General features: G+C 39.7%; 1 protein-coding gene and 1 non-coding gene across 5 annotated transcripts in view; one reads left to right on the top strand and one right to left on the bottom strand.

Moving 5' to 3' along the window:
- AGBL4 (ATP/GTP binding protein like 4) overlaps positions 1-24459 on the top strand; it is a 1510388-nt gene that overhangs the window by 842398 nt on the left and 643531 nt on the right. The window lies entirely within an intron of this gene.
- Positions 16551-16656, bottom strand: LOC115892598. Its single transcript, XR_004052461.1, has one exon. It is a non-coding gene; the product is annotated as a small nucleolar RNA U13 (small nucleolar RNA).

Here is a 24459-nt window from a genome sequence, read left to right as displayed (position 1 = left end):
GGAATGTTTCAGGCATACACATTATACATTGCTCCATTTAGGAGCTGTTTTGGAGTATGTTCCTACTGATTATTTATGGAAAGGCAGTAGCCTTTCCATAAAAGGAGTAGAGAGACTATGGAACTGGCTCTAAACCCCGCCCAATAGGGAGTTAAGCAAACTCCTTGTGCTGAAAAGTTCTCTAGTTGCTCAAAATTTATAGAAATCCTTGGTCACGAGTTGAATGGTCAGCTCTGCAGAGGGAAGATGAAAACTGTGCAGTATCCCACAGGTGAGTGGGCATAGTGACTGGAGATCAAAGATAGATAATATTCCACAGCTGAAGAAAACAAACATAATATTAGGTATCAATAGGCAACAGATGACAAAATGAATCCCAGGAAGGTTAAGTGACATTCCTGAGGTTATACCTTTCCTAACTTTACTAACATTAACTAGCAGAGTTAGACGTGAATACAGAGCAAAGCAGTCCTAAGAAGATAAGATTACAAAGCAGGTCACAAGAACTAGAGCTCTGAACCTTTGGGATCTCTTTTTCTTATGCCTTTGTCACTTATCATAGCCTATCTAAGATTACAGTTGCTTGTATGCTTCTTTGTCTCCTTCTTGGGCTAAAAAGCTCTCTAAAATCAGAGCCTGGACCTCATTCATGCCATATAACAGCAGCACTGAAATCTTGGTCTGGAGTTACTGGGGGATAGAGGTTTTAATGTATTCCCTTTGTGCATACTTGGGAGGTATGCTGCTATGTAATATTTGGTGCCCCAAAGCTAAGGCAACTGACCTGGTAGTTTTCCTGTAAGTGTGTCTCTGACCCCATTACCCTAACCTGAAATTCCTTCCTCTAGCCTCCTATTTGGTCTCTACCTGCATCTCTGCATTCTCATTCCTACACGACCCCTACATCCAGGTATAATTGATATATTGCTGGGACTACTTTCCTGAGTAACTTTTGTTTTCCTAAAATATATTCCTTGAAACCTCCTACACACATATACTATGCACACAACCTATAAAATTCACAATAAATTCTTCACTCTTTCAAGGTCCTCAAAAATGGTTCTAATCTCCCTTCCTATCGTGATTTTCCAACGGCTCCATGAGTGGGATTTCATACTGGCCTCCAAACATGCGTAAACCATACCCCTATTCCAACTTTCCCAGCTCTGTGCTTTTGCTCAGGTTAATCCATAGATCCAGAATACCCCATGATTCATTTTTTTATTGTGATCCTTTCTATTTTTTGAGTCTCTTGTGAACTTCTACCCTCTCCATCATGCCTTTCTTGCTTTCCAAACCTGGTGAACTATCTCTTCTTTAGCCTCCTTTAAAGTTGTATTCATCTTTCAGGAAATATCCTAACATTTTAAATTAAGTCATAGTTATAATGTGCGATTGATTTCCATTTGTTCATTAATTCATTCATACATCAACAGACATTTATTGAACATAATTACCTGATTTATTGCTGCAGCCTTTAAAATTTGAACAAAACTGAGGAGCCTTTTGCATTGAGAGGCTCATAGTCCAGCAAAGGAGACAAGATATTTGTAAACATACACTAACAATATAATGTGGTCAACCATAAAAATAGGTATGTACAGAATCCTATGGAAATAAATAGGAAGGAACCAAGTACTTTGATTACTAGGAAGGTCAGAGAATCTATCAAATGTTAGGTGGCATTTGAACTGTGACCAAGGGATGAGTAAGAGTCTGCCAGAATCAGAGAAGAATGGTGGATCAGCAACATGGATTTTTACCACATTATAAGCTTGATGAGAAGGAGGAAAGTGTCTTATTCATCTCTTTATTCTCTTTCACTCTGTCCTGCATGTAGTTAATGCTCAAATAAATATTTGTTGAATGAGTAAGGGAATGAATGTGTGAAAGAGTACTTGTTCTAAATGCTAGCTTGATGATGAGGCAAACACTAAAATAGTTCCCAGGGTTATCCTAAGTGAATGTCTTCTTTGTAAGGGCCTATTTACCAATTGATGAAGAGTTCCATTAAAAATGCAGATATGGTAAAATATAGCTATATGTAAATCTTTGTCTTTGTTCAGGTCACCTCCTGAGGAAAATACCCAGAGATGGAATTGTTGGATAGAAGGAGGAGTTTCAGAATTGATACATATTACTGAATTGCTTTTTCAAAAATAGGTATCAAGCAAAACAACAAAGAAACTCATAGTTATTGATTTTCCATTATGTGTTAATTGCTATGCTATCATTTTAAAATATATATCAGCTTACCAAAATCTCACAATTATATTGAGGACTAATTACTATTTCCACATTACAGAGGAGAAAATCAAAACTCAGAAAGGTTAAGGGACCTGTCTTAGGTCTCAGAGGTAGTAAAGGATGGAGCTATAATTAAAATTTGAGTCAAAGATTTCAAAGTCCAAAACCTGTCTACTACTACACAAAGTAGAAAGTATAAGCTTATTATATTGGTTGACTGGAATAGCAGATTTGTTTGAGAATTCATGAAAGATCAACTTTAAGGCTGTTGCATGAAAATATGAATACTGAGTTGTGGTTTTATTTTTGTTCTCATAGGCAAGAACAAGTAAATACCAACCCTAATTCTTAGCAAATATAAGACATTCATTCATTTGTTCATTTATTCATTTATCAGACATTTACTGCGTATGACTGTGTCATGTGTTTCATATATGCTCTGGAATTTATACATGCAAATATATGATGTTCCTTTTACAGTAACTCCAGAAATATGGGGCACATGTTTCGGGATGAGATGTCAATTTCTGGACAGAGTAATGTCAATTTTAGGAACATGATAGAAAAATCAGACAGAGCATCATCATCATCATCACCATCATCATCATAATTGCTATTATTATTATAGTATGATATGATATTTATTAACATAGTGGCCAGTGTTTATTGATTGCAAACTAATTACTGACCATAATGCTAAGTGCTTAACGTATATTATCACAATCTTCACAACCCTTTGAGAAAGGTACCCCATCTCTGTTGCTCAGATGAGGAAAAGTGAGATTAAATAAGTTCTCAAGATCAAACAGCTAGTAAGAGATTGCACTTGTTGGGTAACTAAGTAATTTTATCTTCATTTTGCAGATAGGAAAATGAGGCTCAGAAAGTCAAGAAAACTGAAGTTTTCTCAAGACCACACAATTAAAAAGTGGTTCTCAAATGGCTCCTTCTCAAGAGGCATGATCCTAAGAGGGACTGCTAAGCTCTGGACAGGGAGTAATATCTTAGAAGCTATGGCTGGAACGTTGCAGTATGTGTGTTCCCATGGGCAGACTTCAGTGTGAAGAACCAAAAGGGAAAACTGAGAAACAGTCTTGGGTGAGTTGTAGAATCAAAAAGCCAGTAGACCAGACAAAGGAACAGCCAATCACAAAGGCAAGGAGGGGCTAGGTATAGAAGGAGTGTCCAGATGTGAAACTAGAATAAAAATATTATTAGCCCTGAGAGGCTAATCATCCAAACCTAAGGAAGTCTCAAGAACCTTTGAAAATTATAAATAGATGTTTAAATAGCCATTGAGAGACTGCTGGCAAGATGGCCAAATAGGAAGAGCTCCAGTCTGCACCTCCCAGTGAGATTGAAGCAGAAGGTGGGTGATTTCTGCATTTCCAACTGAGGTACCCAGTTCATCTCACTGGGACTGGTTGGACAGTGGGTGAAGCCCACAGAGGGTGAGCCAAAGCAGGGTGGAGCATCACCTCACCCAGGAAGCACAAGGTGTCAGGGAACTCCCTCTCCTAACCAAGGGAAGCTGTGAGGGATTGTGCCATGAGGAACTGTTACTCTGCTCCAGATACTGTGCTTTTCCTAAGGCCTTTGCAACTGGCAGACCAGGAGATTCCCTCCAGTGCCTAGAGTAGGCGCCCTGGTTTCAAGCACAAAACTGGGTGACCATTTGGGCAAACACTGAGCTAGCTGCAGGAGTTTTTTCTTCATACCCTAGTGGCACCTGAAGTGCCAGCAAGACAGAACTGTTCACTCCCCTGGAAAGGGGGCTGAAGCCAGGGAGCAAAGTGGTCTAGCTTGGTGGTTCCCACCCTGAGGGAGCCCAGAAAGCTAAAAGCCACTGGCTTGAAATTCTCACTGCCAGCACAGAAGTCTGAGGTCGATCTGGGATGCTCAAGCTTGGTGGGGGGAGGGGCGTTGGCCATTGCTGAGGCTTGAGTAGGCAGTTTTAACCTCACAGTGTAAACAAAGCCACCTGGAAGTTTGAACTGGGTGGAGCCCACCACAGGTCAGCAAGGCCGCTATGGCCAGACTGCCTCTCTAGATTCCTCCTCTCTGGGCAGGGCATCTCTGAAAAAAGGCAGCAGCCCCAGTCAGGGGCTTATAGATAAAACCCCTATCTCCCTTGGAAAGAGTACCTGGGGGAAGGGGCAGCTGTGGGCACAGCTTCAGCAGACTTGAGCGTCCCTGCCTGATGGCTCTAAAGAGAGCAGTGGATCTCCCAGCACAGTGTTCACACTCTGCTAAGGGTCAGACTGCCTCCTCAAGTGGGTCACTGTCCCCCATGTCTCCTGACTGGGAGACACCTCCCAGTAGGGACTGACAGACACCTCATACAGGAGAGCTCTGGCTGGCATCTGGTGGGTGCCCCTCTGGGATGAGGTTTCCAGAGGAAGGATCAGGCAGCAGTATTTGCTGTTCTGCAGCCTCTGCTGATTATACCCAGGCAAACAGGGTCTGGAGTGGACCTCCAGCAAACTCCAGCAGACCAGCAGCAGAGGGGCCTGACTGTTAGAAGGAAAACTAACAAACAGAAAGGTATAGCATCAACATCAACTAAAAGGACGTCCAATCCAAAACCCCATCCAAAGGTCACCAACATCAAAGACCCACATAGATAAATCCACGAAGATGGGGAGAAACCTGAAAGGCTGAAAATTCCAAAAACCAGAACACCTCTTCTCCTCCAAAGTATCACAACTCCTCACCAGCAAGGGAACAGAACTGAATGGAGAATGAGTTTGACAAATTGACAGAATGCTTCGAAGGTATGTAATAACTCCTCTGAGCTAAAGGAGCACGTTCTAACCCAAGGCAAGGAAGCTAAGAAGCTTGAAAAAAGGTTAGATGAATTGCAAACTAGAATAACCAGTTTAGAGAAGATCATAAAGTGCCTCCTGGAGCTGAAAAACACAGCACGAGAACTTCCTGAAGCATACACAAGTATCAATAACTGAATTGATCAAATGGAAGAAAGGATATCAGAGATTGAAGATCAACTTAATGAAATAAAGTATGAAGATAAGATTAGAGAAAAAATAATGAAAAGGAATGAACAAAACCTTCAAGAAATATGGGCATATGTGAAAAGAACAAATCTATGTTTGATTGGTGTACCTGAAAGTGATGAGGGGAGAATGGAATCAAATTGGAAAATACACTTCAGGATATGATCCAGGAGAACTTCCCCAACCTAGCAAGACAGGCCAACATTCAAATTCAGGAAATACAGAGAACAACACAAAGATATTCCTTGAGAAGAGCAACCCCAAGACACATAATCATCAGATTCACCAAAGTTGAAATGAAGGAAAAATGTTAAGGGCAGCCAGAGAGAAAGGTGGGGTTACCTACCCACAAAGGGAAACCCAACAGACTAACAGCAGATCTCTCTGCAGAAACCCTACAAACCAGAAGAGAGTGGGGGCCCATATTCAACATTCTTAAACAAAAGAATTTTCAACCCAGAATTTCATATCCAGCCAAACTAAGCTTCACAAATGAAGGAGAAATAAAATCCTTTATAGACAAGCAAATGCTGAGAGATTTTGTCACCACCAGGCCTGCCTTACAAGAGCTCATGAAGGAAGCACTAAATATGGAAGGGAAAAACTAGTACCAGCCAGTGCAAAAACAGACCAAATTGTAAGGCCCATTGACACTATGAAGGAACTGAATCAACTAATGGGCAAAATAACCAGCTAGCATCATAATGACAGGATCAGATTCACAAATAACAATATTAACTTAAATGGAAATGGGCTAAATGCCCCAATTAAAATTGGATAAAGAGACAGGACCCATCAGTGTGCTGTATTCAGGAGACCCATCTCACATGCAAAGACACACATAGGCTCAAAATAAAGGGATGGAGGAAGATTTACCAAGCAAATGGAAAGCAAAAAAAGCAAGTATTGCAATCCTAGTCTGATATGAGAAAACAGACTCTAAACCAACAAAGATCAAAAGAGACAAAGAAGGGCATTACATAATGGTAAAGGGGTCTGCAACAAGAAGAGCTAATTATCCTAAATATATGTGCACCCAATACAGGAGCACCCAGATTCATAAAGCAAGTTCTTAGAGACCTACAAAGAGACTTAGACTCCCACAGAATAATAGTGGGAGACTTTAACATCCCACTGTCAACGTTAGACAGATCAACAAGACAGAAAATTAACAAGGATATTCAGGACTTGAATTCAACTCTTGACCAGGCAAGCATAATAGATATCTACAGAGCTCTCCACCCCAAATCAACAGAATATACATTCTTCTCATCTCTACATGGCACTTATTCTAAAATTGACTGCATAATTGGAAGTTAAACACTCCTCAGCAAATGCAAAAGAATGGAAATCATAAGAAACAGTCTCTCAGACCACAATACAATCGAATTAGAACTCAGGATTAAGAAACTTGCTAATGATAGTTTCTTTTGTTGTGCAGAAGCTCTTTAATTAGATCCCATTTGGCAATTTCGGCTTTTGTGGCCATTGCTTTTGGTGTTTTAGTAATGAAGTCTTTGCGCATGCCTATGACCTGAATGGTATTGCCTAGGTTTTCTTTTAGGGTTTTTATGGTTTTAGGTCTTACATTTAAGTCTTTAATCCATCTTGAGTTAATATTTGTGTAAGGTGTAAGGAAGGGATCCAGTGTCAGCTTTCTGCATACGGCTAGCTAGTTTTCCCAACATTTATTAACTAGGGAATCCTTTCCCTAAGAGCGTCTGCACAGCCAAAGAAACTATCATTAGAGTGAACAGGCAACCTACAGAATGGGAGAAAATTTTTACAATCTATCCATCTGACAAAGGGCTAATATCCAGAATCTACAAAGAACTTAAACAAATTTACAAGAAAAAAGCAAACAATCCTATCAAAAAGTAGGTGAAGGATATGAACAGGCACTTCTCAAAAGAACATATACATGCAGCCAAGAAACATACGAAAAAAAGCTCATCATTACTGGTCATTAGAGAAATGCAAATCAAAATCACAATGAGATACCACATCATGCCAGTTAGAATGGCAATCATTAAAAAGACAGGAAACAACAGATGTTGGAGAGGATGTGAAGAAATAGGAATGCTTTACACTGTTGGTGGGAATTTAAATTAGTTCAACCATTGTGGAAGACAGTGTGGTGATTCCTCAAGGATCTAGGTCCAGAAATACCATTTGACCCAGCAATCCCATTACTGGGTATATACCCAAGGGATTATAAATCATTCTACTATAAAGACACATGCACATGTATGTTTATTACGGCACTGTTCACAATAGCAAAGACTTGGAACCAACCTGAATGCCCATCAATGATAGACTGGAAAAAGAGAACGTGGCCCATATTCACCATGGAATACTCTGCAGCCATAAAAAAGGATGAGTTCATGTCCTTTGTAGGGACATGGATGAAGCTGGAAACCATCATTCTCAGCAAAGTAACACAAGAACAGAAAACCAAACACTGCATGTTCTCACTCATAAGTGGGAGTTGAACAATGAGAACACATGGACACAGAGAGGGGAACATCACACACCAGGGCCTTCTGAGGGGTAGGGGACTAGGGGAGGGATAGCATTAGGAGAAATAACTAATGTAGATGATGGGTTTATGGGTGCAGCAAACCACCATGGCACATGTATACCTATGTGACAAACCTGTACGTTGTGCACATGTACCCTAGAACTTAAAGTATAGTAAAGAAAAATGAAATGTCTGCCAAACTTTTTCTCATTAAAAATATGAAAATCATAAATATAGTTAACCCCCACTTGAACTAAATTCGTTCAACAACCAATTAACCTAAATTAAATCAAATTATTTTAGTTGTTTCTTTGTTCCAAAGTAGGTTTGACTGAATGTTAAGTAATACCTTTCAGTTGGCTCTAATGATTGTATTGTTTGCTATTTATGGTATTAATAGCTACCCTTCAAGATGGCTCCCACTGATCTTCACCCTAAACTCTTGTGTAGTCTCCACTATGTACCATAGTTAGTATGTGTGATAAATAAAATCTGGCATTAGTGATAAGGTTATATTAATTGATAAGGTTATATTACTGTGAGATAAGGTTGTAAAAGATATGGTGGATTCTATCTTGGTTGCACTCACTCTCTTTTTTTCTCTCTGGGTAAAGCCAGCTTCCATGTCACAAGAAGTTCTATGGAAAGGCCTATGTAATGAGGAACTGAAGCCTTCCAAGCCATGCCAATGAGCTTGGAAGCAGTTCCTCCAGCTCCTGTCAAGTTTTCAGATGTCTATAGTGCTACAACTTGATGAAAACCTCGAGAGGCCTTGAGCTAGAACAATCTAGCTAATTTACTCCCAGATTCCTCATTCTCTGACACTGTGAGAGATAACAAATGTTTGCTGTCTTAAGCCACTAGAGTTTTTGGAGTAAGTTGTATACAACAATATATAGCCAATGCACCATTTTATTACTCAAGTCCAAGGAAAATGGACATTTATATTCAATAGCTCTTTCTCAGAGCTTTGACTCATCTCTTGTGTTAGCATCTAGTATTGTGAATTTCCTGTCTATTGTCTACTCCAGGGATGATTAACATCAGGATGAACACAAATGTAAGATAGGGAGCTGTTACCCTAATGTGTTAAGCTAAAGGAAATGTGTGGTCTAGAAGTGCATGACCAGGTTGAAGTCAAAAGATTGATATTAGATTATTGAAGCTGCAGTGGTAACAAACAAGAGTCAGAGATTCAGCATAGGGCCTGACACTTAGTAGGTACTCAATAAACATCTAATGATCTAGATTCTTCACTCTTGAGCTAAGTCCACCTAAGTCTTCAAGCAGATGAATTTGTCCATCTGCAAAGAGTATGTTTCCAGATCCAGACTTCAACAACTCTGGCATCATGTACTTATGTGTTTCCAGTGGATATGAGAGACCAGGAACTCTGTGTGTGTGTGTGTGTGTGTGTGTGTGTGTGTGTAGCATGAAAGTATGTTTATATGCATGCACTTCTACGAAAAAAATGAGACTTATTTTCCATTTTCCCCTAAATTCATTCCACTTACCAAGTTGGGAATTGATCTACCTTGTCGAATCAAAAGTAACATGTGATATGACCATTTAGCTAACTCTGGGCACATTCTTTCTCTTCCTGGAACTCTGTCATCATAGATAATAGAGGCAATACCCTGTCTAGATACAATTTAAGAAACATTAGGGTACAACCACATGTAGTACAGAGGCCCCTGGTAGACTATCCATTTACTGGGTGGGCCAACTTTGATAGATCAACCAGGGAGATCATGTTTGCTATAAAGATCCAAGACCACATTCAGGAATAGGTGTTGTTAACACTGTTAGCTTATCATCTGTGAGTTTCCTGTCATGGCCACCTTATTGTCATTAGATATCTGTTTAGTGTCCCATGTGGAACTGAGAAGATGCCCCTTGTCATCTTACTTTACTCACTTACTGATGGAAGCCTGCTTCTCTATTATTTAGATTTTGCTATCTAGGACTATAGTGTGTATAGGATAAATAAACCCTAGAACCAGGCTATATGACCTGAAATTCTGGCACATCACTTAATATCAAAGAAACTTGGAAAAGGCACTGGAACTGTCTAATCTTTATTTTCCTGACCTGTGGAATTAGATAAAAATAGCCCCTATCTCAAAGGATTATTGTGATAATTAAATGAATTAATGCATGTAAACATCTTAAAACAGTGCCTGGCACATAGTAAATGCTCAATATATCTTACCTGTTACTATCATTATTAGTACTATGAGGCATCCTGGTTTAGAGGAAAGAGCTTGGGTTTTAGGGTTGGATGCACATTTTGGCTCTGTGACCTTGAACAAGTTACTTATGTCTTTGTACCTCAGTTTCTTCATCTGTAAAATGGTAAGATATTAACTATATTGGAGGTTATTTTAGGGGTTAAATAAGATCATGCATACACATATCTGAGTCATAGTAGGTGAAAAATGTAGTTTTCTTCTCTTTCATTAGCCAGGTTATAAGTGCTAACTCAAAAATTTGATATTTTTGAAAAGTAGCATCCGTCATCCTAAGAAAAATATCTGTGAAGAAGAGTGCACAGTTTTAAAGAAAGGCAAATAGTTCTATGTTTAGCATCAGATGGGCAAAAGCATTTAAGTTCATGGTTGGATGCTTTTGAGTTTTCATAAAAATAAAATCTAACAGATATAATTAAGTATGCAGCATTTAGAATGAGAGTAGGCACTCTTCATTGTGTGGGCAATAAAACCTGGAAGAAAAAACAATCAATATGTTGGTGCAATTAAGTTTTCAGCTACAAATAACTAATTTTAATCCTCGTAGTTTTTCTAGGGTTCAAATATATTGCTTATTCTTCTTAAAATATTAATATAGCCCTGAATTATTTATGGAGCCAAGAAACACTGTAGTCTTTTAACATGTAAGAGAATGGAAGGTTATTTCATGTCAGCACCATGGGAGACAATAATAAATCTGAAATGTAAATAATACCTCTGAGAATAAAGCCTGGTTGAAGGCCACAGTATGCGTTTTCTAGAGTTTTTCTTTTGTGATACAGAAGTTGGAAAGCCAATAGATAATGCTATTCTGGACTTAGGATTCTCTTAGGGTTACCAGTATCTTCTTCAGTGTTGAGGTCACTCTAGAAGTTTTGATCACTTATAATAATAATATTTAATTTCATGTAATTTAAAGAACCTACTGTAATAATAGCAATAGCTATTATTTATTGCATTTTTATTACGTCCTTAGTACTGTGCTGAATGCTTATATACATAACCTTTACATCTTTACTCTTAATGACTCTGTAAAGCAGGTACTGTTACTTTCCCTGTTTTACAGCAGAAGACACTGAGACCAAGAATGTTTTGAATCACTGGCTTCTGACTCCAGAGCTCTTTTCCTGATGTAACAACTTGCTACCTTCACCCACAGACAACGTTAATTCCTCTTGCCTCTGGCATTCTACAGCAGAAAGCCTGTGCTTCTGCTGCACTGTGCTTGGCTTTGTAGACATTTTTTCTTGTTGGTATTCTCTACTATTTTAGTGGAAAGAGCATAGTCTTTGAAGTTAAACAGACCTGGACTTGATGTTTATGTCTCCTCTCACTAGCAGTATTATCTTGAATTACCTAGAACTCAAAATAAATCTCTGAGGTAGGAATGTTATTGTCTCATTTTATCACTTACAAATCTGGGGTTCAGAGGGGTGAAGTAACTTGACCAAGGTCCTACTCCAAGTATGTGAAGGAACTGAGCTTGTACCCAGCTCTATAAGAAGCTTCCAAATTTATCTACATAATTATAAATATTCAAAATTGCAATTTGGTAACTTGGAGATTATCTAGTAGCCTCCTCATTTTGCAGATGGGAAAACAAGGCCTAGAAAGAGTTTAGGTATTATTACCTTAATTTTACAGAAGAGAAGATGAGAAAAGAAGGGCTAAAACTCCTGAATTCTGTACTTTTCTAGAACTGCCTAGTGATTTGAAGTATTCTTGTTGAGAAGGGTTTTGCCACCTCTCTTGATGGAAGGGCTACTTACTCTGTTAGATGGTGGTATAAAGGAAGCTATTGTGGAGTGATGTGCATAGAGAAATTCTCTCTTTTCCTTTTGTTAACATTGAAATGACTTTTATTTGCTTTGACCTTGGGTTTCTTTTCATCATTAAGAGGGATATATTGTGTGTTTAAATATTGCATTATTAATAATATTTGCCTGAGTGCAGTGTCATGATCAATTTTTCATGTGTATCATTCTTTATGCAGCACTAGTTGAATTTCAAGCAGAACCTTACCTTCACCTCTCCTCCCCTCAGTGAGTCTTCAGCAAGAAGAATGGCAGGCCTGAAACTCATTATCCACATGGGAGATCAAAAATGCCTCCCTAGGTCAGCCCAAAATTCTTTTTGAGATTAGGGCATCATGAGGCATCTGTGAGGACGTGGTGGGTATCTTTCTAAACCTAAATCTTGTAGCAGAGAATCCAGGTGGTATCAAAGCCCCAAACGTCCCTTAATCTCCTATGACTCTATTGTCTCATCCAAGTCTCCTCCCTCCCTTCCTTCCCGCCTCTCCTCTTCCATCTTTCCTTCTTAAAACATTCTTGTCAATGGACTTTTCTGATTGTGAGGCAGACACTCACAGAGCAGTATGACTAGCAGTATGATCTAGGAAGATAAAAGCTCCCTTTACCTTAAACTAATATAGTTTAAGGTAATAGTTTAAAAGTAGGGACCATATTTATTTCTGCTCAGAATTATACTTATTTTTTAACCCCTGTGTGGGTGAAATTTTATTAGTACACTTGTCTCCCCAGGTAGCTTCTTGGCATATGGCCAGATTGGCATATAGTTCATCTCCCAGAACTCCAGAGAATATTTGAAATAGGGGACAGGTATGCTTGCCCCCAAGTTCACTAATAAATCTAGTTAATGAAAACTGCATTACTTTGGTGATTTGTGCATGACTCTTTTCACCCCTTACTGCTAAATACCTCTTCTAAGGCTCCAGCCCCAGAAATGTGTGGGAAGAAGCCCTAGGTGGGGTTCTCATCTTTACCTCAGCAGCCTTTCAGATGCTTTTGATGCAACCCATAGGATCATCTTTCCTTTTATCCACCTGTTTGTCTGTCCCAGGGCTTGGAAGATGACTAACTTGGTGGGCTAGACTGGATGCTTTTTTTAGAATAGGGATCATTTTTTATTCATCTCTGAAACCAAAGGTTCCACAGGTGACTGACAGAGTGAACACTCAGGATGTTTGAGGAAGGAAGGAAAGGGAGAAAAGAAGGCAAGAGAAGGGAAAATAAATACAGGAAGGGAGTGCTTCCATTCTATCACCTATTCCACCAGGGGAGTGAGGGTTTGTGTGGTTCAGTGCTCATAGCGTAGTGGTTAGAGGAAGGGTATGAAGTAACCCAGGCAGACATGGTGCTGTCTACAGCATACTTAATCCCTTTGAATTTTAATTCACTTTTCATTAAGTGGGAATGATAGTTTCCACTTTTTAAATTTATTATAAAACTTAAGCTAGTATATGTAACATACTTGACATGCTATATGCTGTATACTAAGTACTCAACAAATGACAGCCGGGCGCGGTGGCTCAACCCTGTAATCCCAGCACTTTGGGAGGCCGGGACGGGCGGATCACGAGGTCAGGAGATCGAGACCATCCTGGCTAACACGGTGAAACCCCGTCTCTACTAAAAAAAAAAAAAAATACAAAAACTAGCCGGGTGAGGTGGCGGGCGCCTGTAGTCCCAGCTACTCGGGAGGCTGAGCTAGGAGAATGGCGTGAACCCGGGAGGCGGAGCTTGCAGTGAGCTGAGATCCGGCCACAGCACTCCAGCCTGGGCGGCAGAGCAAGACTCCATCTCAAAAAAAAAAAAAAAAAAAAAAAAACAAATGTTACATTTGATTAGTACATATTTTTTAGTCTTACTGTCTCTCTCTCCAGGATTTTTCCTATTTCTTGCCTTCACTGTGAGCCAGAAAATTCCTTCCTCTGGAAGCCTTTTTTTTTTTTTTTTTTTTTTTTTTTAGCAGTTTTTCTAGCAGCTTTTATTAAATATTGAGTTTTTAACATTAATTATTTTTCCACTGAATATACTGCCTTTATCATAACTATCTTCATATATACTTGTACATCATTTATATTATGAATTATGTTTGTATGGATATGTCTGTATCGTTTCCAGACTATCTTTATTTTATTTTATTTTTTTATACTTTAAGTTCTAGGGTATGTGTCCACAACGTGCAGGTTTGTTACATATGTATACTTGTGCCATGTTGGTGTGCTGCACCCATCAACTCGTCAGCACCCATCAACTCATCATTTACATAAGGTGTAACTCCCAGTGCCATCCCTTCCCCTCCCCTCTCCCCATAATAGGCCCCGGTGTGTGATGTTCCCTTTCCAGAGTCCAAGTGATCTCATTGTTCAATTCCACCTATGAATGAGGACATGCAGTGTTTGGTTTTCTGTTCTTGCGATAGTTTGCTGAGAATGATGGTTTCCAGCTGCATCCATGTCCCTACAAAGGACACGAACTCATCATTTTTTATGGCTGCATAGTATTCCATGGTGTATATGTGCCACATTTTCTTGATCCAGTCTGTCAGAGATGGACATTTGGGTTGATTCCAAGTCTTTGCTATTGTGAATAGTGCTGCAATAAACATACGTGTGCATGTGTCTTTATAGCAGCATGATTTATAATCCTTTGAGTATATACCCAGTAATGGGATGGCTGGGTCATATGGTATTTCTAGTTCTAGATCCTTGAGGAATTGCCATACTGTTTTCCACAATGGTTGAACCAGTTTACAATCCCACCAACAGTGTAAAAATGTTCGTATTTCTCCACATCCTCTCCAGCACCTGTTGTTTCCTGACTTTTTAATGATTACCACTCTAACTGGTGTGAGATGGTATCTCATTGTGGTTTTGATTTGCATTTCTCTGATGGCCAGTGATGATGAGCATTTTTTCATGTGTCTGTTGGCTGTATGCATGCCTTCTTTTGAGAAATGTCTGTTCATATCCTTTGCCCACTTTTTGATGGGGTTGTTTGTTTTTTTCTTGTATATTTGTTTGAGTTATTTGTAGGTTCTGGATATTAGCCCTTTGTCAGATGAGTAGATTGCAAAAATGTTCTCCCATTCTGTAGGTTGCCTGTTCACTCTGATGGTAGTTTCTTTTGCTGTGCAGAAGCTCTTTAGTTTAATTAGATCCCATTTGTCAATTTTGGCTTTTGTTGCCATTGCTTTTCATGTTTTAGACATGAAGTCCTTGCCCATGCCTATCTCCTGAATGGTATTCCCTAGGTTTTCTTCTAGGGTTTTTATGGTATTAGGTCTAACATTTAAGTCTCTAATCCATCTTGAATTAATTTTTGTATAAGGAGTAAGGAAAGGATCTAGTTTCAGTGCTCTACTTATGGCTAGCCAATTTTCCCAGCACCATTTATTAAATAGGGAATCCTTTCCCCACTTCTTGTTTTTGTCAGGTTTGTCAAAGATCAGATGGCTGTAGATGTGTGGTATTGTTTCTGAGGACTCTGTTCTGTTCCATTGGTCTATATCTCTTTGTTTTGGTACCAGTACCATGCTGTTTTGGTTACTGTAGCCTTGTAGTATAGTTTGAAGTCAGGTAGCGTGATGCCTCCAGCTTTGTTCTTTTGACTTAGGATTGTCTTGGAAATGCGGGCTCTTTTTTGGTTCCATATGAACTTTAAAGCAGTTTTTTCCAATTCTGTGAAGAAAGTCATTGGTAGCTTGATGGGAATGGCATTGAATCTATAAATTACCTTAGGCAGTATGGCCATTTTCATGATATTGATTTTTCCTATCCATGAGCATGGTATGTTCTTCCATTTGTTTGTGTCCTCTTTGATTTCACTGAGCAGTGGTTTGTAGTTCTCCTTGAAGAGGTCCTTTACATCCCTTGTAAGTTGGATTCCTAGGTATTTTATTCTCTTTGAAGCAATTGTGAATGGAAGTTCATTCATGATTTGCCTCTCTGTTTGTCTGTTACTGGTGTATAAGAATGCTTGTGATTTTTGCACATTAATTTTGTATCCTGAGACTTTGCTGAAGTTGCTTATCAGCTTAAGGAGATTTTGGGCTGAGATGATGGGGTTTTCTAAATATACAATCATGTCATCTGCAAAGGGGGACAATTTGACTCCTTCTTTTCCTAACTGAATACCCTGTTTCTTTCTCTTGCCTGATTGCCCTGGCCAGAACTTCCAACACTATGTTGAATAGGAGTGGTGAGAGAGGGCATCCCTGTCTTGTGCCAGTTTTCAAAGGGAATGCTTCCAGTTTTTGCCCATTGAGTATGATATTGGCTATGAGTTTGTCGTAAATAGCTCTTATTATTTTGAGATAAACCCAGCATTTCCTAAAGTGTTCTGGGAAATAGATATTGATAGGTATTACGTAAAGGAAGGATTCATATTTAAATATGTTTGAGAAGTACTGGATTAAAAATAAATTAACCAGATTCTTTACAGCAGGACTTTTTTACAACACTGAAATATGCTAATACACATTGTAATTCTTCAGAGGGGACCAGTGCGTACAGCATTTCCTGAAGTTATTTGATTATAGAAACTCTCTCCCTCCTTTTTTCCCAGAATATCTTATGGAATTAGTGTTCTTAGCAACATACTTGCTCAACACTGCCCCAAATAATTACCACGTTTTTTTTTGTAACTGTCAAAACACAATTCCACAAATTCTCTTTTTATTTACTGAAGCATGCATTAACAGTTTTTTTCTTCACATCAGATGAGTAATGGGCCAACATCATAATAAGGTTTGAGAGAGGCACAGCTCACACATTATTGTGAAAACTTAATCATCATGATTAACAAATTTTTTAAACTATCATTGGAAAACTTAAACAAATAACAGTGACAAAAACTAATCTCCTAGGTTCTGTTTATCTGCGTGTGTATATATATATATACACACATACACACACACACACATATATATACACACACACACACTTTTTTTTTTTTTTTTTTTTTTTTGAGACTGAGTCTTGCTCTGTCACCCAGGCTGCAGTGCAGTGGCACGATCTCGGCTCACTGCAAGCTCTGCCTCCCAGGTTCACGCCATTCTCCTGCCTAAGCCTCCCCAGCAGCTGGGACTACAGGAGCACGTTACCGCGCCCAGCTAATTATTTTGTATTTTTAGTAGAGACGGGGTTTCACCGTGTTAGCCAGGATGGTCTTGATCTCCTGACCTCGTGATCCACCCGCCTCGGCCTCCCAAAGTGCTGGGATTACAGGTGTGAGCCACCGTACGCGGCCTATGTGTATATATTTTTAAAGGGAGTTTTAAATTGTATTTTAATTTTCATTAGTCTATTCATTTCAGAAATATTTCTCAGTATTCATTATTTTCCAAGCACAGTAATGAACATCACTGGTGTGTAGAACTGATAGGAAAGAGGCAAACAAACTTTCAGTTACATGTAGAGTGATAAGAATATATAGGATAATGTGGAAGCTCATTAGAAGAACACTTAATGCAGCTTTGAGGGATCCGAGAAGGGTGCCTGGAGGAAGTGACGTTGCTGATGGAATCTCAAAGATGAATAGGATTTAGCCAAATGACGGAAGTAGTTGGGGAGAATGAGTATACAGGCAAAAGGAAACGTGCAGAGTAGTGAGAGAGGTATGTTGAAAAAAATTCAGTGAACTGAAAAATAAAAGTGAAAATAGTACATTTTATTGTAGCAAATTTAGAAAGTGAAAAGTACACATGAAACACCAAAATCCCCTCAGATTTCTCCTCTTAAAGACAACTCAATATCGTATCCTATTTCGTTTGTCTTTTTTTCTATGCATTTTCCATTTACATAGTAGAATTTTAGAATGTATATAAAATTCTGCTGCTCACTTGTAATATTATATTGTGAGAATGTGTACCAATTGTGAAAGATGCTTTGAAACTTTATTTTTAACGGCTGATTATGATATATCTGTAGGTGCATAGGTGCGACTTGTAGTGACCCTTCAGTTATAAGGGAGGAAATACAATGTACCAAGCAGTCCTCAGATATTTTCCTTTATCCTGTCTCTGGTGACAAGATTCCATAGGTAAGTCACTAGCTAGACATGTTTTACATTAATCTCCCCAAGGCCACCCGTAAGGTATGGGGGGTTCCAGGCAAAGATTTTTTGTGACACCTTTGTCTATATAAACAGTTTGATTAAAAATTGTATTACAAAATTTATAGACCCATGCGAGGTCCATGAATTTAGCTGAAGATTTAGAATAATATGTAGAGAAGATACTTAGGTATTTGTTTATTGTTCAGTGAGTGCACGTGAAGTATCCGGAGCCATCTTTTCATATTCTTTATTGTCAAATGCATAGTTTCTGGAGATAATTTTATATCTCCTACATGCAGAAAAAGCTAGCACTACTGTTATTACTCACAATGCATGGCTTTTTGGAACATATCTGTAATGAAACAATAGAGATCTTCTTGCCTCAGCAGTTTCCTAATACTGTTTACTTAGCGCTGGTTACATCGTTACTCGTGATGCTTCAGCATTCATGGTACCCCCACAAATACTGGTTTCTAATGATGAACACAAATGCAGGGCTCATCTTAAGTATACAGAAAAATGTGAATAAATAATTTATTTGCTGGTTATGTTAAATGTACCATTAGGAATTGTATAGCATAAACGTGGATTAACACATCTTCCAACAATGTTTTTTCCTAAATTCTAGCTTTAGGTCATAGTCCCTACATTTCTACAGTGTACTCTGTCAGAGTTGACTGCACAATGTTAACTGTCTTTCACATACCACTAGCAGTAGGAAGAATAAGCAAGGAGCCCATATACTGAGAGAAACTGTTCTGTTTGTGCAAGGAAAGTTTGTTCTCAAATGGCACGCCTCATTAATGGCCCAAGAGACTACAACATTCACACTTTGATTGGACTTATTGGAGATACAGAGTAGCAATTTTGAAAGACTTCAAAGAAGATAGATATCTCAAAATAGGGACAGCTACTTCTGAAGGACATCTTAGCACTGTAAAGAGACTGGTAACTACTTAGCAGAGGGGGACACAGGATTAAGGATGCCTGCTGCCACCCATGCTATCTTCAGTTGCTGTAAACCCAGAGACAGCACCTTGATTAGGACATAGATGGGCAAGAGCCAATGCCTGGGTCCATACACAGCTCAAGTCCAGAGGTCAGTGGTGGACTGTCAGTATCTCAGAGCTCTAGACTCTTCCTGTGTCCAACATAAATGAGAGTCACCCAAAATGGGCCCAATCTTGTATGATTCCATGAAGGAAATACACAGAAGTGATCTGCTTCCCCAGGTATCTTATCCTGGAACTGGGACATGGGACAAGCCCATAACCGTCAGTTCTGGGCCTTCTCAGAGCATCTGATTGTCTCTACTTGTCGGGAACTAGAAAGATTGAGAACACCCTGAAAATGAGAAAGGAGGGCTGAGACATGCCCTGCCCAATTGTCACTGCTAGCTCTGGTTGATCTCCAGCACTGGAGGAGGACTGAGAAAATTTCAAGTTAGGCACGTCTACTGACCAGGACCCAGAGGAACCAGGGCTCAGGACATCCTGCTCAGACTTCACAGCCAGTCCAGGTACTGGAGAAGCACCTAGACATTTTTCAAAAGACACTCCAAAGTGTGGGAGGGGCCCCACTTACCACAGTCAGAAGGCATTACTGAGCCTGGCTCAGCAGTTTCAGTTCTGGCTCAGTGATAAGTTTCAAAGAAATAATTCCCACCTCCCCCTCAGAATTATATCCACAATAGGTAGCTAGGGTGTTGAGTGGGAGCTGAACACTTTTACTTCAGAGAAACATGCATGCAATTCCCACTGTTTTGAAAGAAAAACCATGTCCTTTTAAAGAAAATTGCCAAATCCCAGAAACTACCATGGAAACCACTGGAAACCAAGTGGCATGCTCCTTGCATTATGAGGGATAGACAGTAATAATAGTGACAGTAATCAGTGTAATAAAGTTTATTAATACCTGATATATTTGAGGAACATGCTAAATACTTTATGTATGTTTCCTTTAATTGTACTATAGTCCTACAAAATAAGTATTATCTCCATTGATGATATGAAGAAATCAAGGCTCAGAGAAGTGAGGTGATTTACCCAAGGCCACTCAGTTGATAAGTTGCAAAGCCAAGCCCATGTGATTTTGTTACCCAAGTTCTTTGCATTGTATCTCACTGCCTTTTGTAAATTGGTTTGCAGGTACCCTCTGAGGATGCAGAAAGATCCCTGCTTTGGACACAAACAGGATAGTGTGTAGGGAGATACTGGAAGCAACTTGCATGACTTGAGACTCCTGTCCCCCAGCCTAAGACCTGGCCATAGTGCTTGTCGCCCCCCTCTCCTTCCCTGCTTAAAGCACTATCCATCCTTCAAGCCTATCGGCTCTTCCCAAGCATGCCATTAGATTTTTTTTTCATAATTTCATTTATACATCATCTCATTTCTCACTGGGCTATAATTAGGCTACTTTCTTTTTTTAAGTAAACAAGCATGCATGTGAAGCCTCTTGGTAAATGACCTTCAAACTGTTAGCTGGCCTTGAAAGTATAGTTTTCACTGGAAACCTGGAGATGGCAACTTTTCTCCTCTTATGAGGTGTGTGGAAATTCAGAGATCTGTATACTAGCTACTGTGTGACCTTGGTCAGGTTACTGCTTTTGCCTGGATCAGTATAAAATGGTGATGAGAATAGGAAATTTGGAGTAGATAAGATCTAGCTAGTGGCAACTTGTTAGCTTGTTCTCTCTCATGCACAACCGGACATGCAGCAGTGGTGTGAAATTGGGCACACACACCTTAGAATACCCTCCTGTGTAATCATGGGGCAGTGTGGTAGAAGAGAAAGAACATAGACTTTGGAGTCATAGAGCTCTGGGTTTAAATCTGCCTATTTCTATTTGTATGATTTTGGGACAGTCATTTAAACTGTCTGACAATTCAGGCAATTGTATCATATCCCCAGAGTCTCCAGGGCATGGATTTTCAGATGTCATTCTGCAGAATGATTAAGAGTAGCAGATATTTCTGTGATGTCTCCTCCCTGACCCTACCACCTTGCAGACATCTGTGGACAGAAAAACCCATCTCCTGATCCACCTCCTATGTCACCTCCCTTACTGAGCCTGCTCCCTTGGCTTTTCTGCTTCTCTATAAGGTCAGAAGCATTAGCTTTGTGCTGCCTTCAGCATTCTGAGTTTTCTGAAGCTGATGAATTATGATTCCTCCATCCCCAGTCCTTTTACTTCTGGCTTGAAGGCATTGGGCTCCCTAGCTGCTCACTGCTACCAGGCTGTGCCTTCATAATCAGAGGTTTAGGTTGGTTGTAATGATGATGGATGAGGCAGAAGAATGGCAATGGGTGCTTTCTGAAGCCCAATCATAGGGCTACACAGGGAGCCTGGTGTGGCCCCTGAGGCCCCATCATGCTCCTTGAAGGGTGTCTGGGGCACTTCTCCATGTTTTATTCATGGGCTCAGGACAATGGTGCATGTATGACAAGTATATCTGATGAAATGAGACAGTCACCACCACCATCCCACTTTATAGTTACCAACTCTTCATTCTCCTGGCTAGCCACCTGGGGAAGAAGGGTTTTCTCTCAGCTAGGTGTTTCCCCTTTCAACCAACATTTTCTCATTTGTTTCCTCACTCATTCATTAGAGTTCTGTGTTTCATCACACCACACAGACACATGAATTCTGTGATCCCCACAATGCTAAATACCTTTTTATTTTTTATGGTTTTACTTTTTTTATTTTTAATTTTTGTGGATATATAGTAGGTGTATATATTTATGAGGTATATGAGATATTTTGGTACAAGCATGCAATGCATAATAACAACATCATGGGAAATTGGGTGTCTATCCCCTCAAGCATTTATCCTTTGTGTTACAAACAATCCAGTTACAATCTTTTGGTTATTTTCAAATGTACAATTAAATTATTATGGACTAGAGTCACCTTGTTGTGTTATCCAATACTAGGTCTTATTCAATTTGTTTTTGTACCCGTTAACTGTCCCCACCTCCTCCCTAACCAGCTCCCCAATCCCCACTACTCTTCCCATCCTCTGATAACTCTATCTCCGTGAGTTCAATTGTTTGGATTTTTAGATCCCACAAATAAGTGAGAACATGTGATGTTTGTCTTTCTGTGCCTGACTTAACGTAATGTGTCACTTACGTAATGGCCTCCAGTTCTATCCATGTCGTTGCAAATGACAGGATCTCATTCTTTTTTGATTGCTGAACATTATGTCCATTATGTATAAGCACCAGATTTTCTTGATCCATTCATGTATTGATGGACACTTGGGTTGCTTCCAAATCTTGGCTATTGTGAACAGTGCTACAGCAAACATGAGAGTGCAGGTATTTCCTTGATATACTGATTTCCTTTCTTTTGGGTACATACCCAGCAGTGGGATTGCCGGATCTTATGATAGCTCTATTTTTAGTTTTGTGGAAAACCTTAGACACGTTAAGTTGAGGATCTTACTCACTGTGGTTGGAAACACAGGCTTTTTCATCAAACTGCCTGGATTCCAATCCTGTCTTCTACTTATAGCCGTGTGACCTGATACCAAATTCTCAAACTGTGTTTTGCTTTCTTCATCTATAAAATAGGGACACAAATACTACCTACATTAAAACAGTTGTCTGAAAATAAATGAAATAATACACAAAAATGCTTGGAATGGGACCTGACACATACAAAATGATCAATAGAAATTATTAAAGCACATAGCATTCCATACAATGGATACTCATTGGTGGCTCTGAAAACTGAGGGTAAGAAATGGTGGGAAACTTTTCAAGTTCAAAAAACTACTAATGATAGAGGTGGGGTTCAAAACCAGGCAGTCTTATTAATTATCTTTAACATATGTAGCAGAGTCATGGGATAGGGTTAGGTGGCAAGAGTGGTGAGTAGAGAATGATATGAGATTAGACAAATGAAAGCAAAAAAAGCCATAAGAAGTTGCCTGTCTCAAATTTTAAATCTTATCCTTTTCTCCCTTACTCTTTTCAATCTATGATTTCCTAAAAATAGTTCCTCTGGTCAAATCCTGGATTCCTGTCATTTTTGCTGCTGTTTCTCTTTCCTAGAGCACTTTTTATGCCTGATCCTGGGTGAGGCTGGACTGACCCCATCCTGTCTTTCTTGCCTTAGCTCCAGCAACTTTCTCTCCCACATCTTCTGTTCTGCCATTAGACACCCACTCTTAGGCTTCCCAATGATGTCTGATTGTGTTACCACCAGCCCCATTGCCTTTGCTTTCAATGTGACCTCAGCCTAGAATCCTCTCTCTGCCACTCTGCCTGGAAGCTCTTACTCTTCCTTCAGGGCCCAACCCAACAGTCTCTGGGAAGTCTTCCAGGACCCTGCAGGTAGAATTAGTCAATCCCTGCTCAGTCTGTCTCCCTTCTTCCTGAATTTCTCTTTCACAGCATTTATCATCAAATTATCATTGTCTATTTCTGGGTCTGTCTCAGTTTAGTCCTTGAAGTAAGGACTATGTCTCTTTCTTATCAGGGTCACTAGAACCCAGCATAGGTCTGAGGGAGCAGCAGATGTGTATTTGTGTTTGAGTGTGTGTGTGTGTGTGTATGTCTATGTGTGTGTGTGTATATGTGTGTGTGTGTGTATGTGTAAATTAGGTAAATTGAATAGGATTGCACAGAAGTGAGCTGGGCCTTCAAGCATGACTGTGAGGTATAAGTAAGAAATGTAAAGGCTTAATGCTCATTAAATAAAGCTAGATTCAGGCTGCTTTTAAACACAAGCCTTTGAACCCAGACTTCTTCCTCTCTCCCTTCCTCCCTCCTTTCTTCCCTCCCTCCCTCCCTCCCTCTCTCCATTCCTCCTTCCCTCCATCTCCCTTCCTTCCTTCCTTCCTTCCTTCCTTCCTTCCTTCCTTCCTTCCTTCCTTCCTTCCTTCCTTCCTTTTAAAATTATGAAATGCCTATATTGTGTTTGGTGCTGGAATACAGAAGAGCAACCTCTGATCCTGACCCCATATTACCCACTTTATGAAACTTCCTCAATGATGGGCTCACTCAGGCACCCTAGAGTCCTCCAACATAGCCCCTCATGCCATCTCTTCTGTCTTTTGCAGAGTTCTAACATAGTACCTGGCAACCACTGATAGCCATCATCAGCCAGCAACACATTGGCTCAAACCTTTTTTCCAGTATTCTTTCCACAGGTTCTAGGATAGAGCAAGTTAACAGTGCTTGGAGCATTTTTACACTAGGTGCCTCATGTCATGAATCAGCCTTGCTGGTATAGGCACTGAGACAGGATATAATCCATATCTTAGACAGGAAAACCAAGGTTCAGAGAACTTGTGAGACAGTCCCTGTTCCAATATGTGCATAGGCCTGGTAAAATGCATTTCACCATGGATGGTCTTGCTTTTTCACTGGCAGAACCATTCGCAATAGCATTGGGGCTATTTTACACTAGAGAACCAGCTCAGTCTGGATTGACAAATGACATATGGTTATAAAATGGTGAGAAGTCACTGTTGGGAAAATGATATGTTAGGGCTGTTTCCCAAAGAGCAGTAGTTCTAGTAATTGTTAACTTCTACATCTTTGTTTTTGTTTTTCCA

Source organism: Rhinopithecus roxellana, chromosome 12, assembly GCF_007565055.1.
Source record: "Rhinopithecus roxellana isolate Shanxi Qingling chromosome 12, ASM756505v1, whole genome shotgun sequence".
Classification (NCBI taxonomy): domain Eukaryota; kingdom Metazoa; phylum Chordata; class Mammalia; order Primates; family Cercopithecidae; genus Rhinopithecus; species Rhinopithecus roxellana.
The sequence above is the reverse complement of the archived record's forward strand: the minus strand, read 5'-3'. Positions and strand labels throughout refer to the sequence as shown.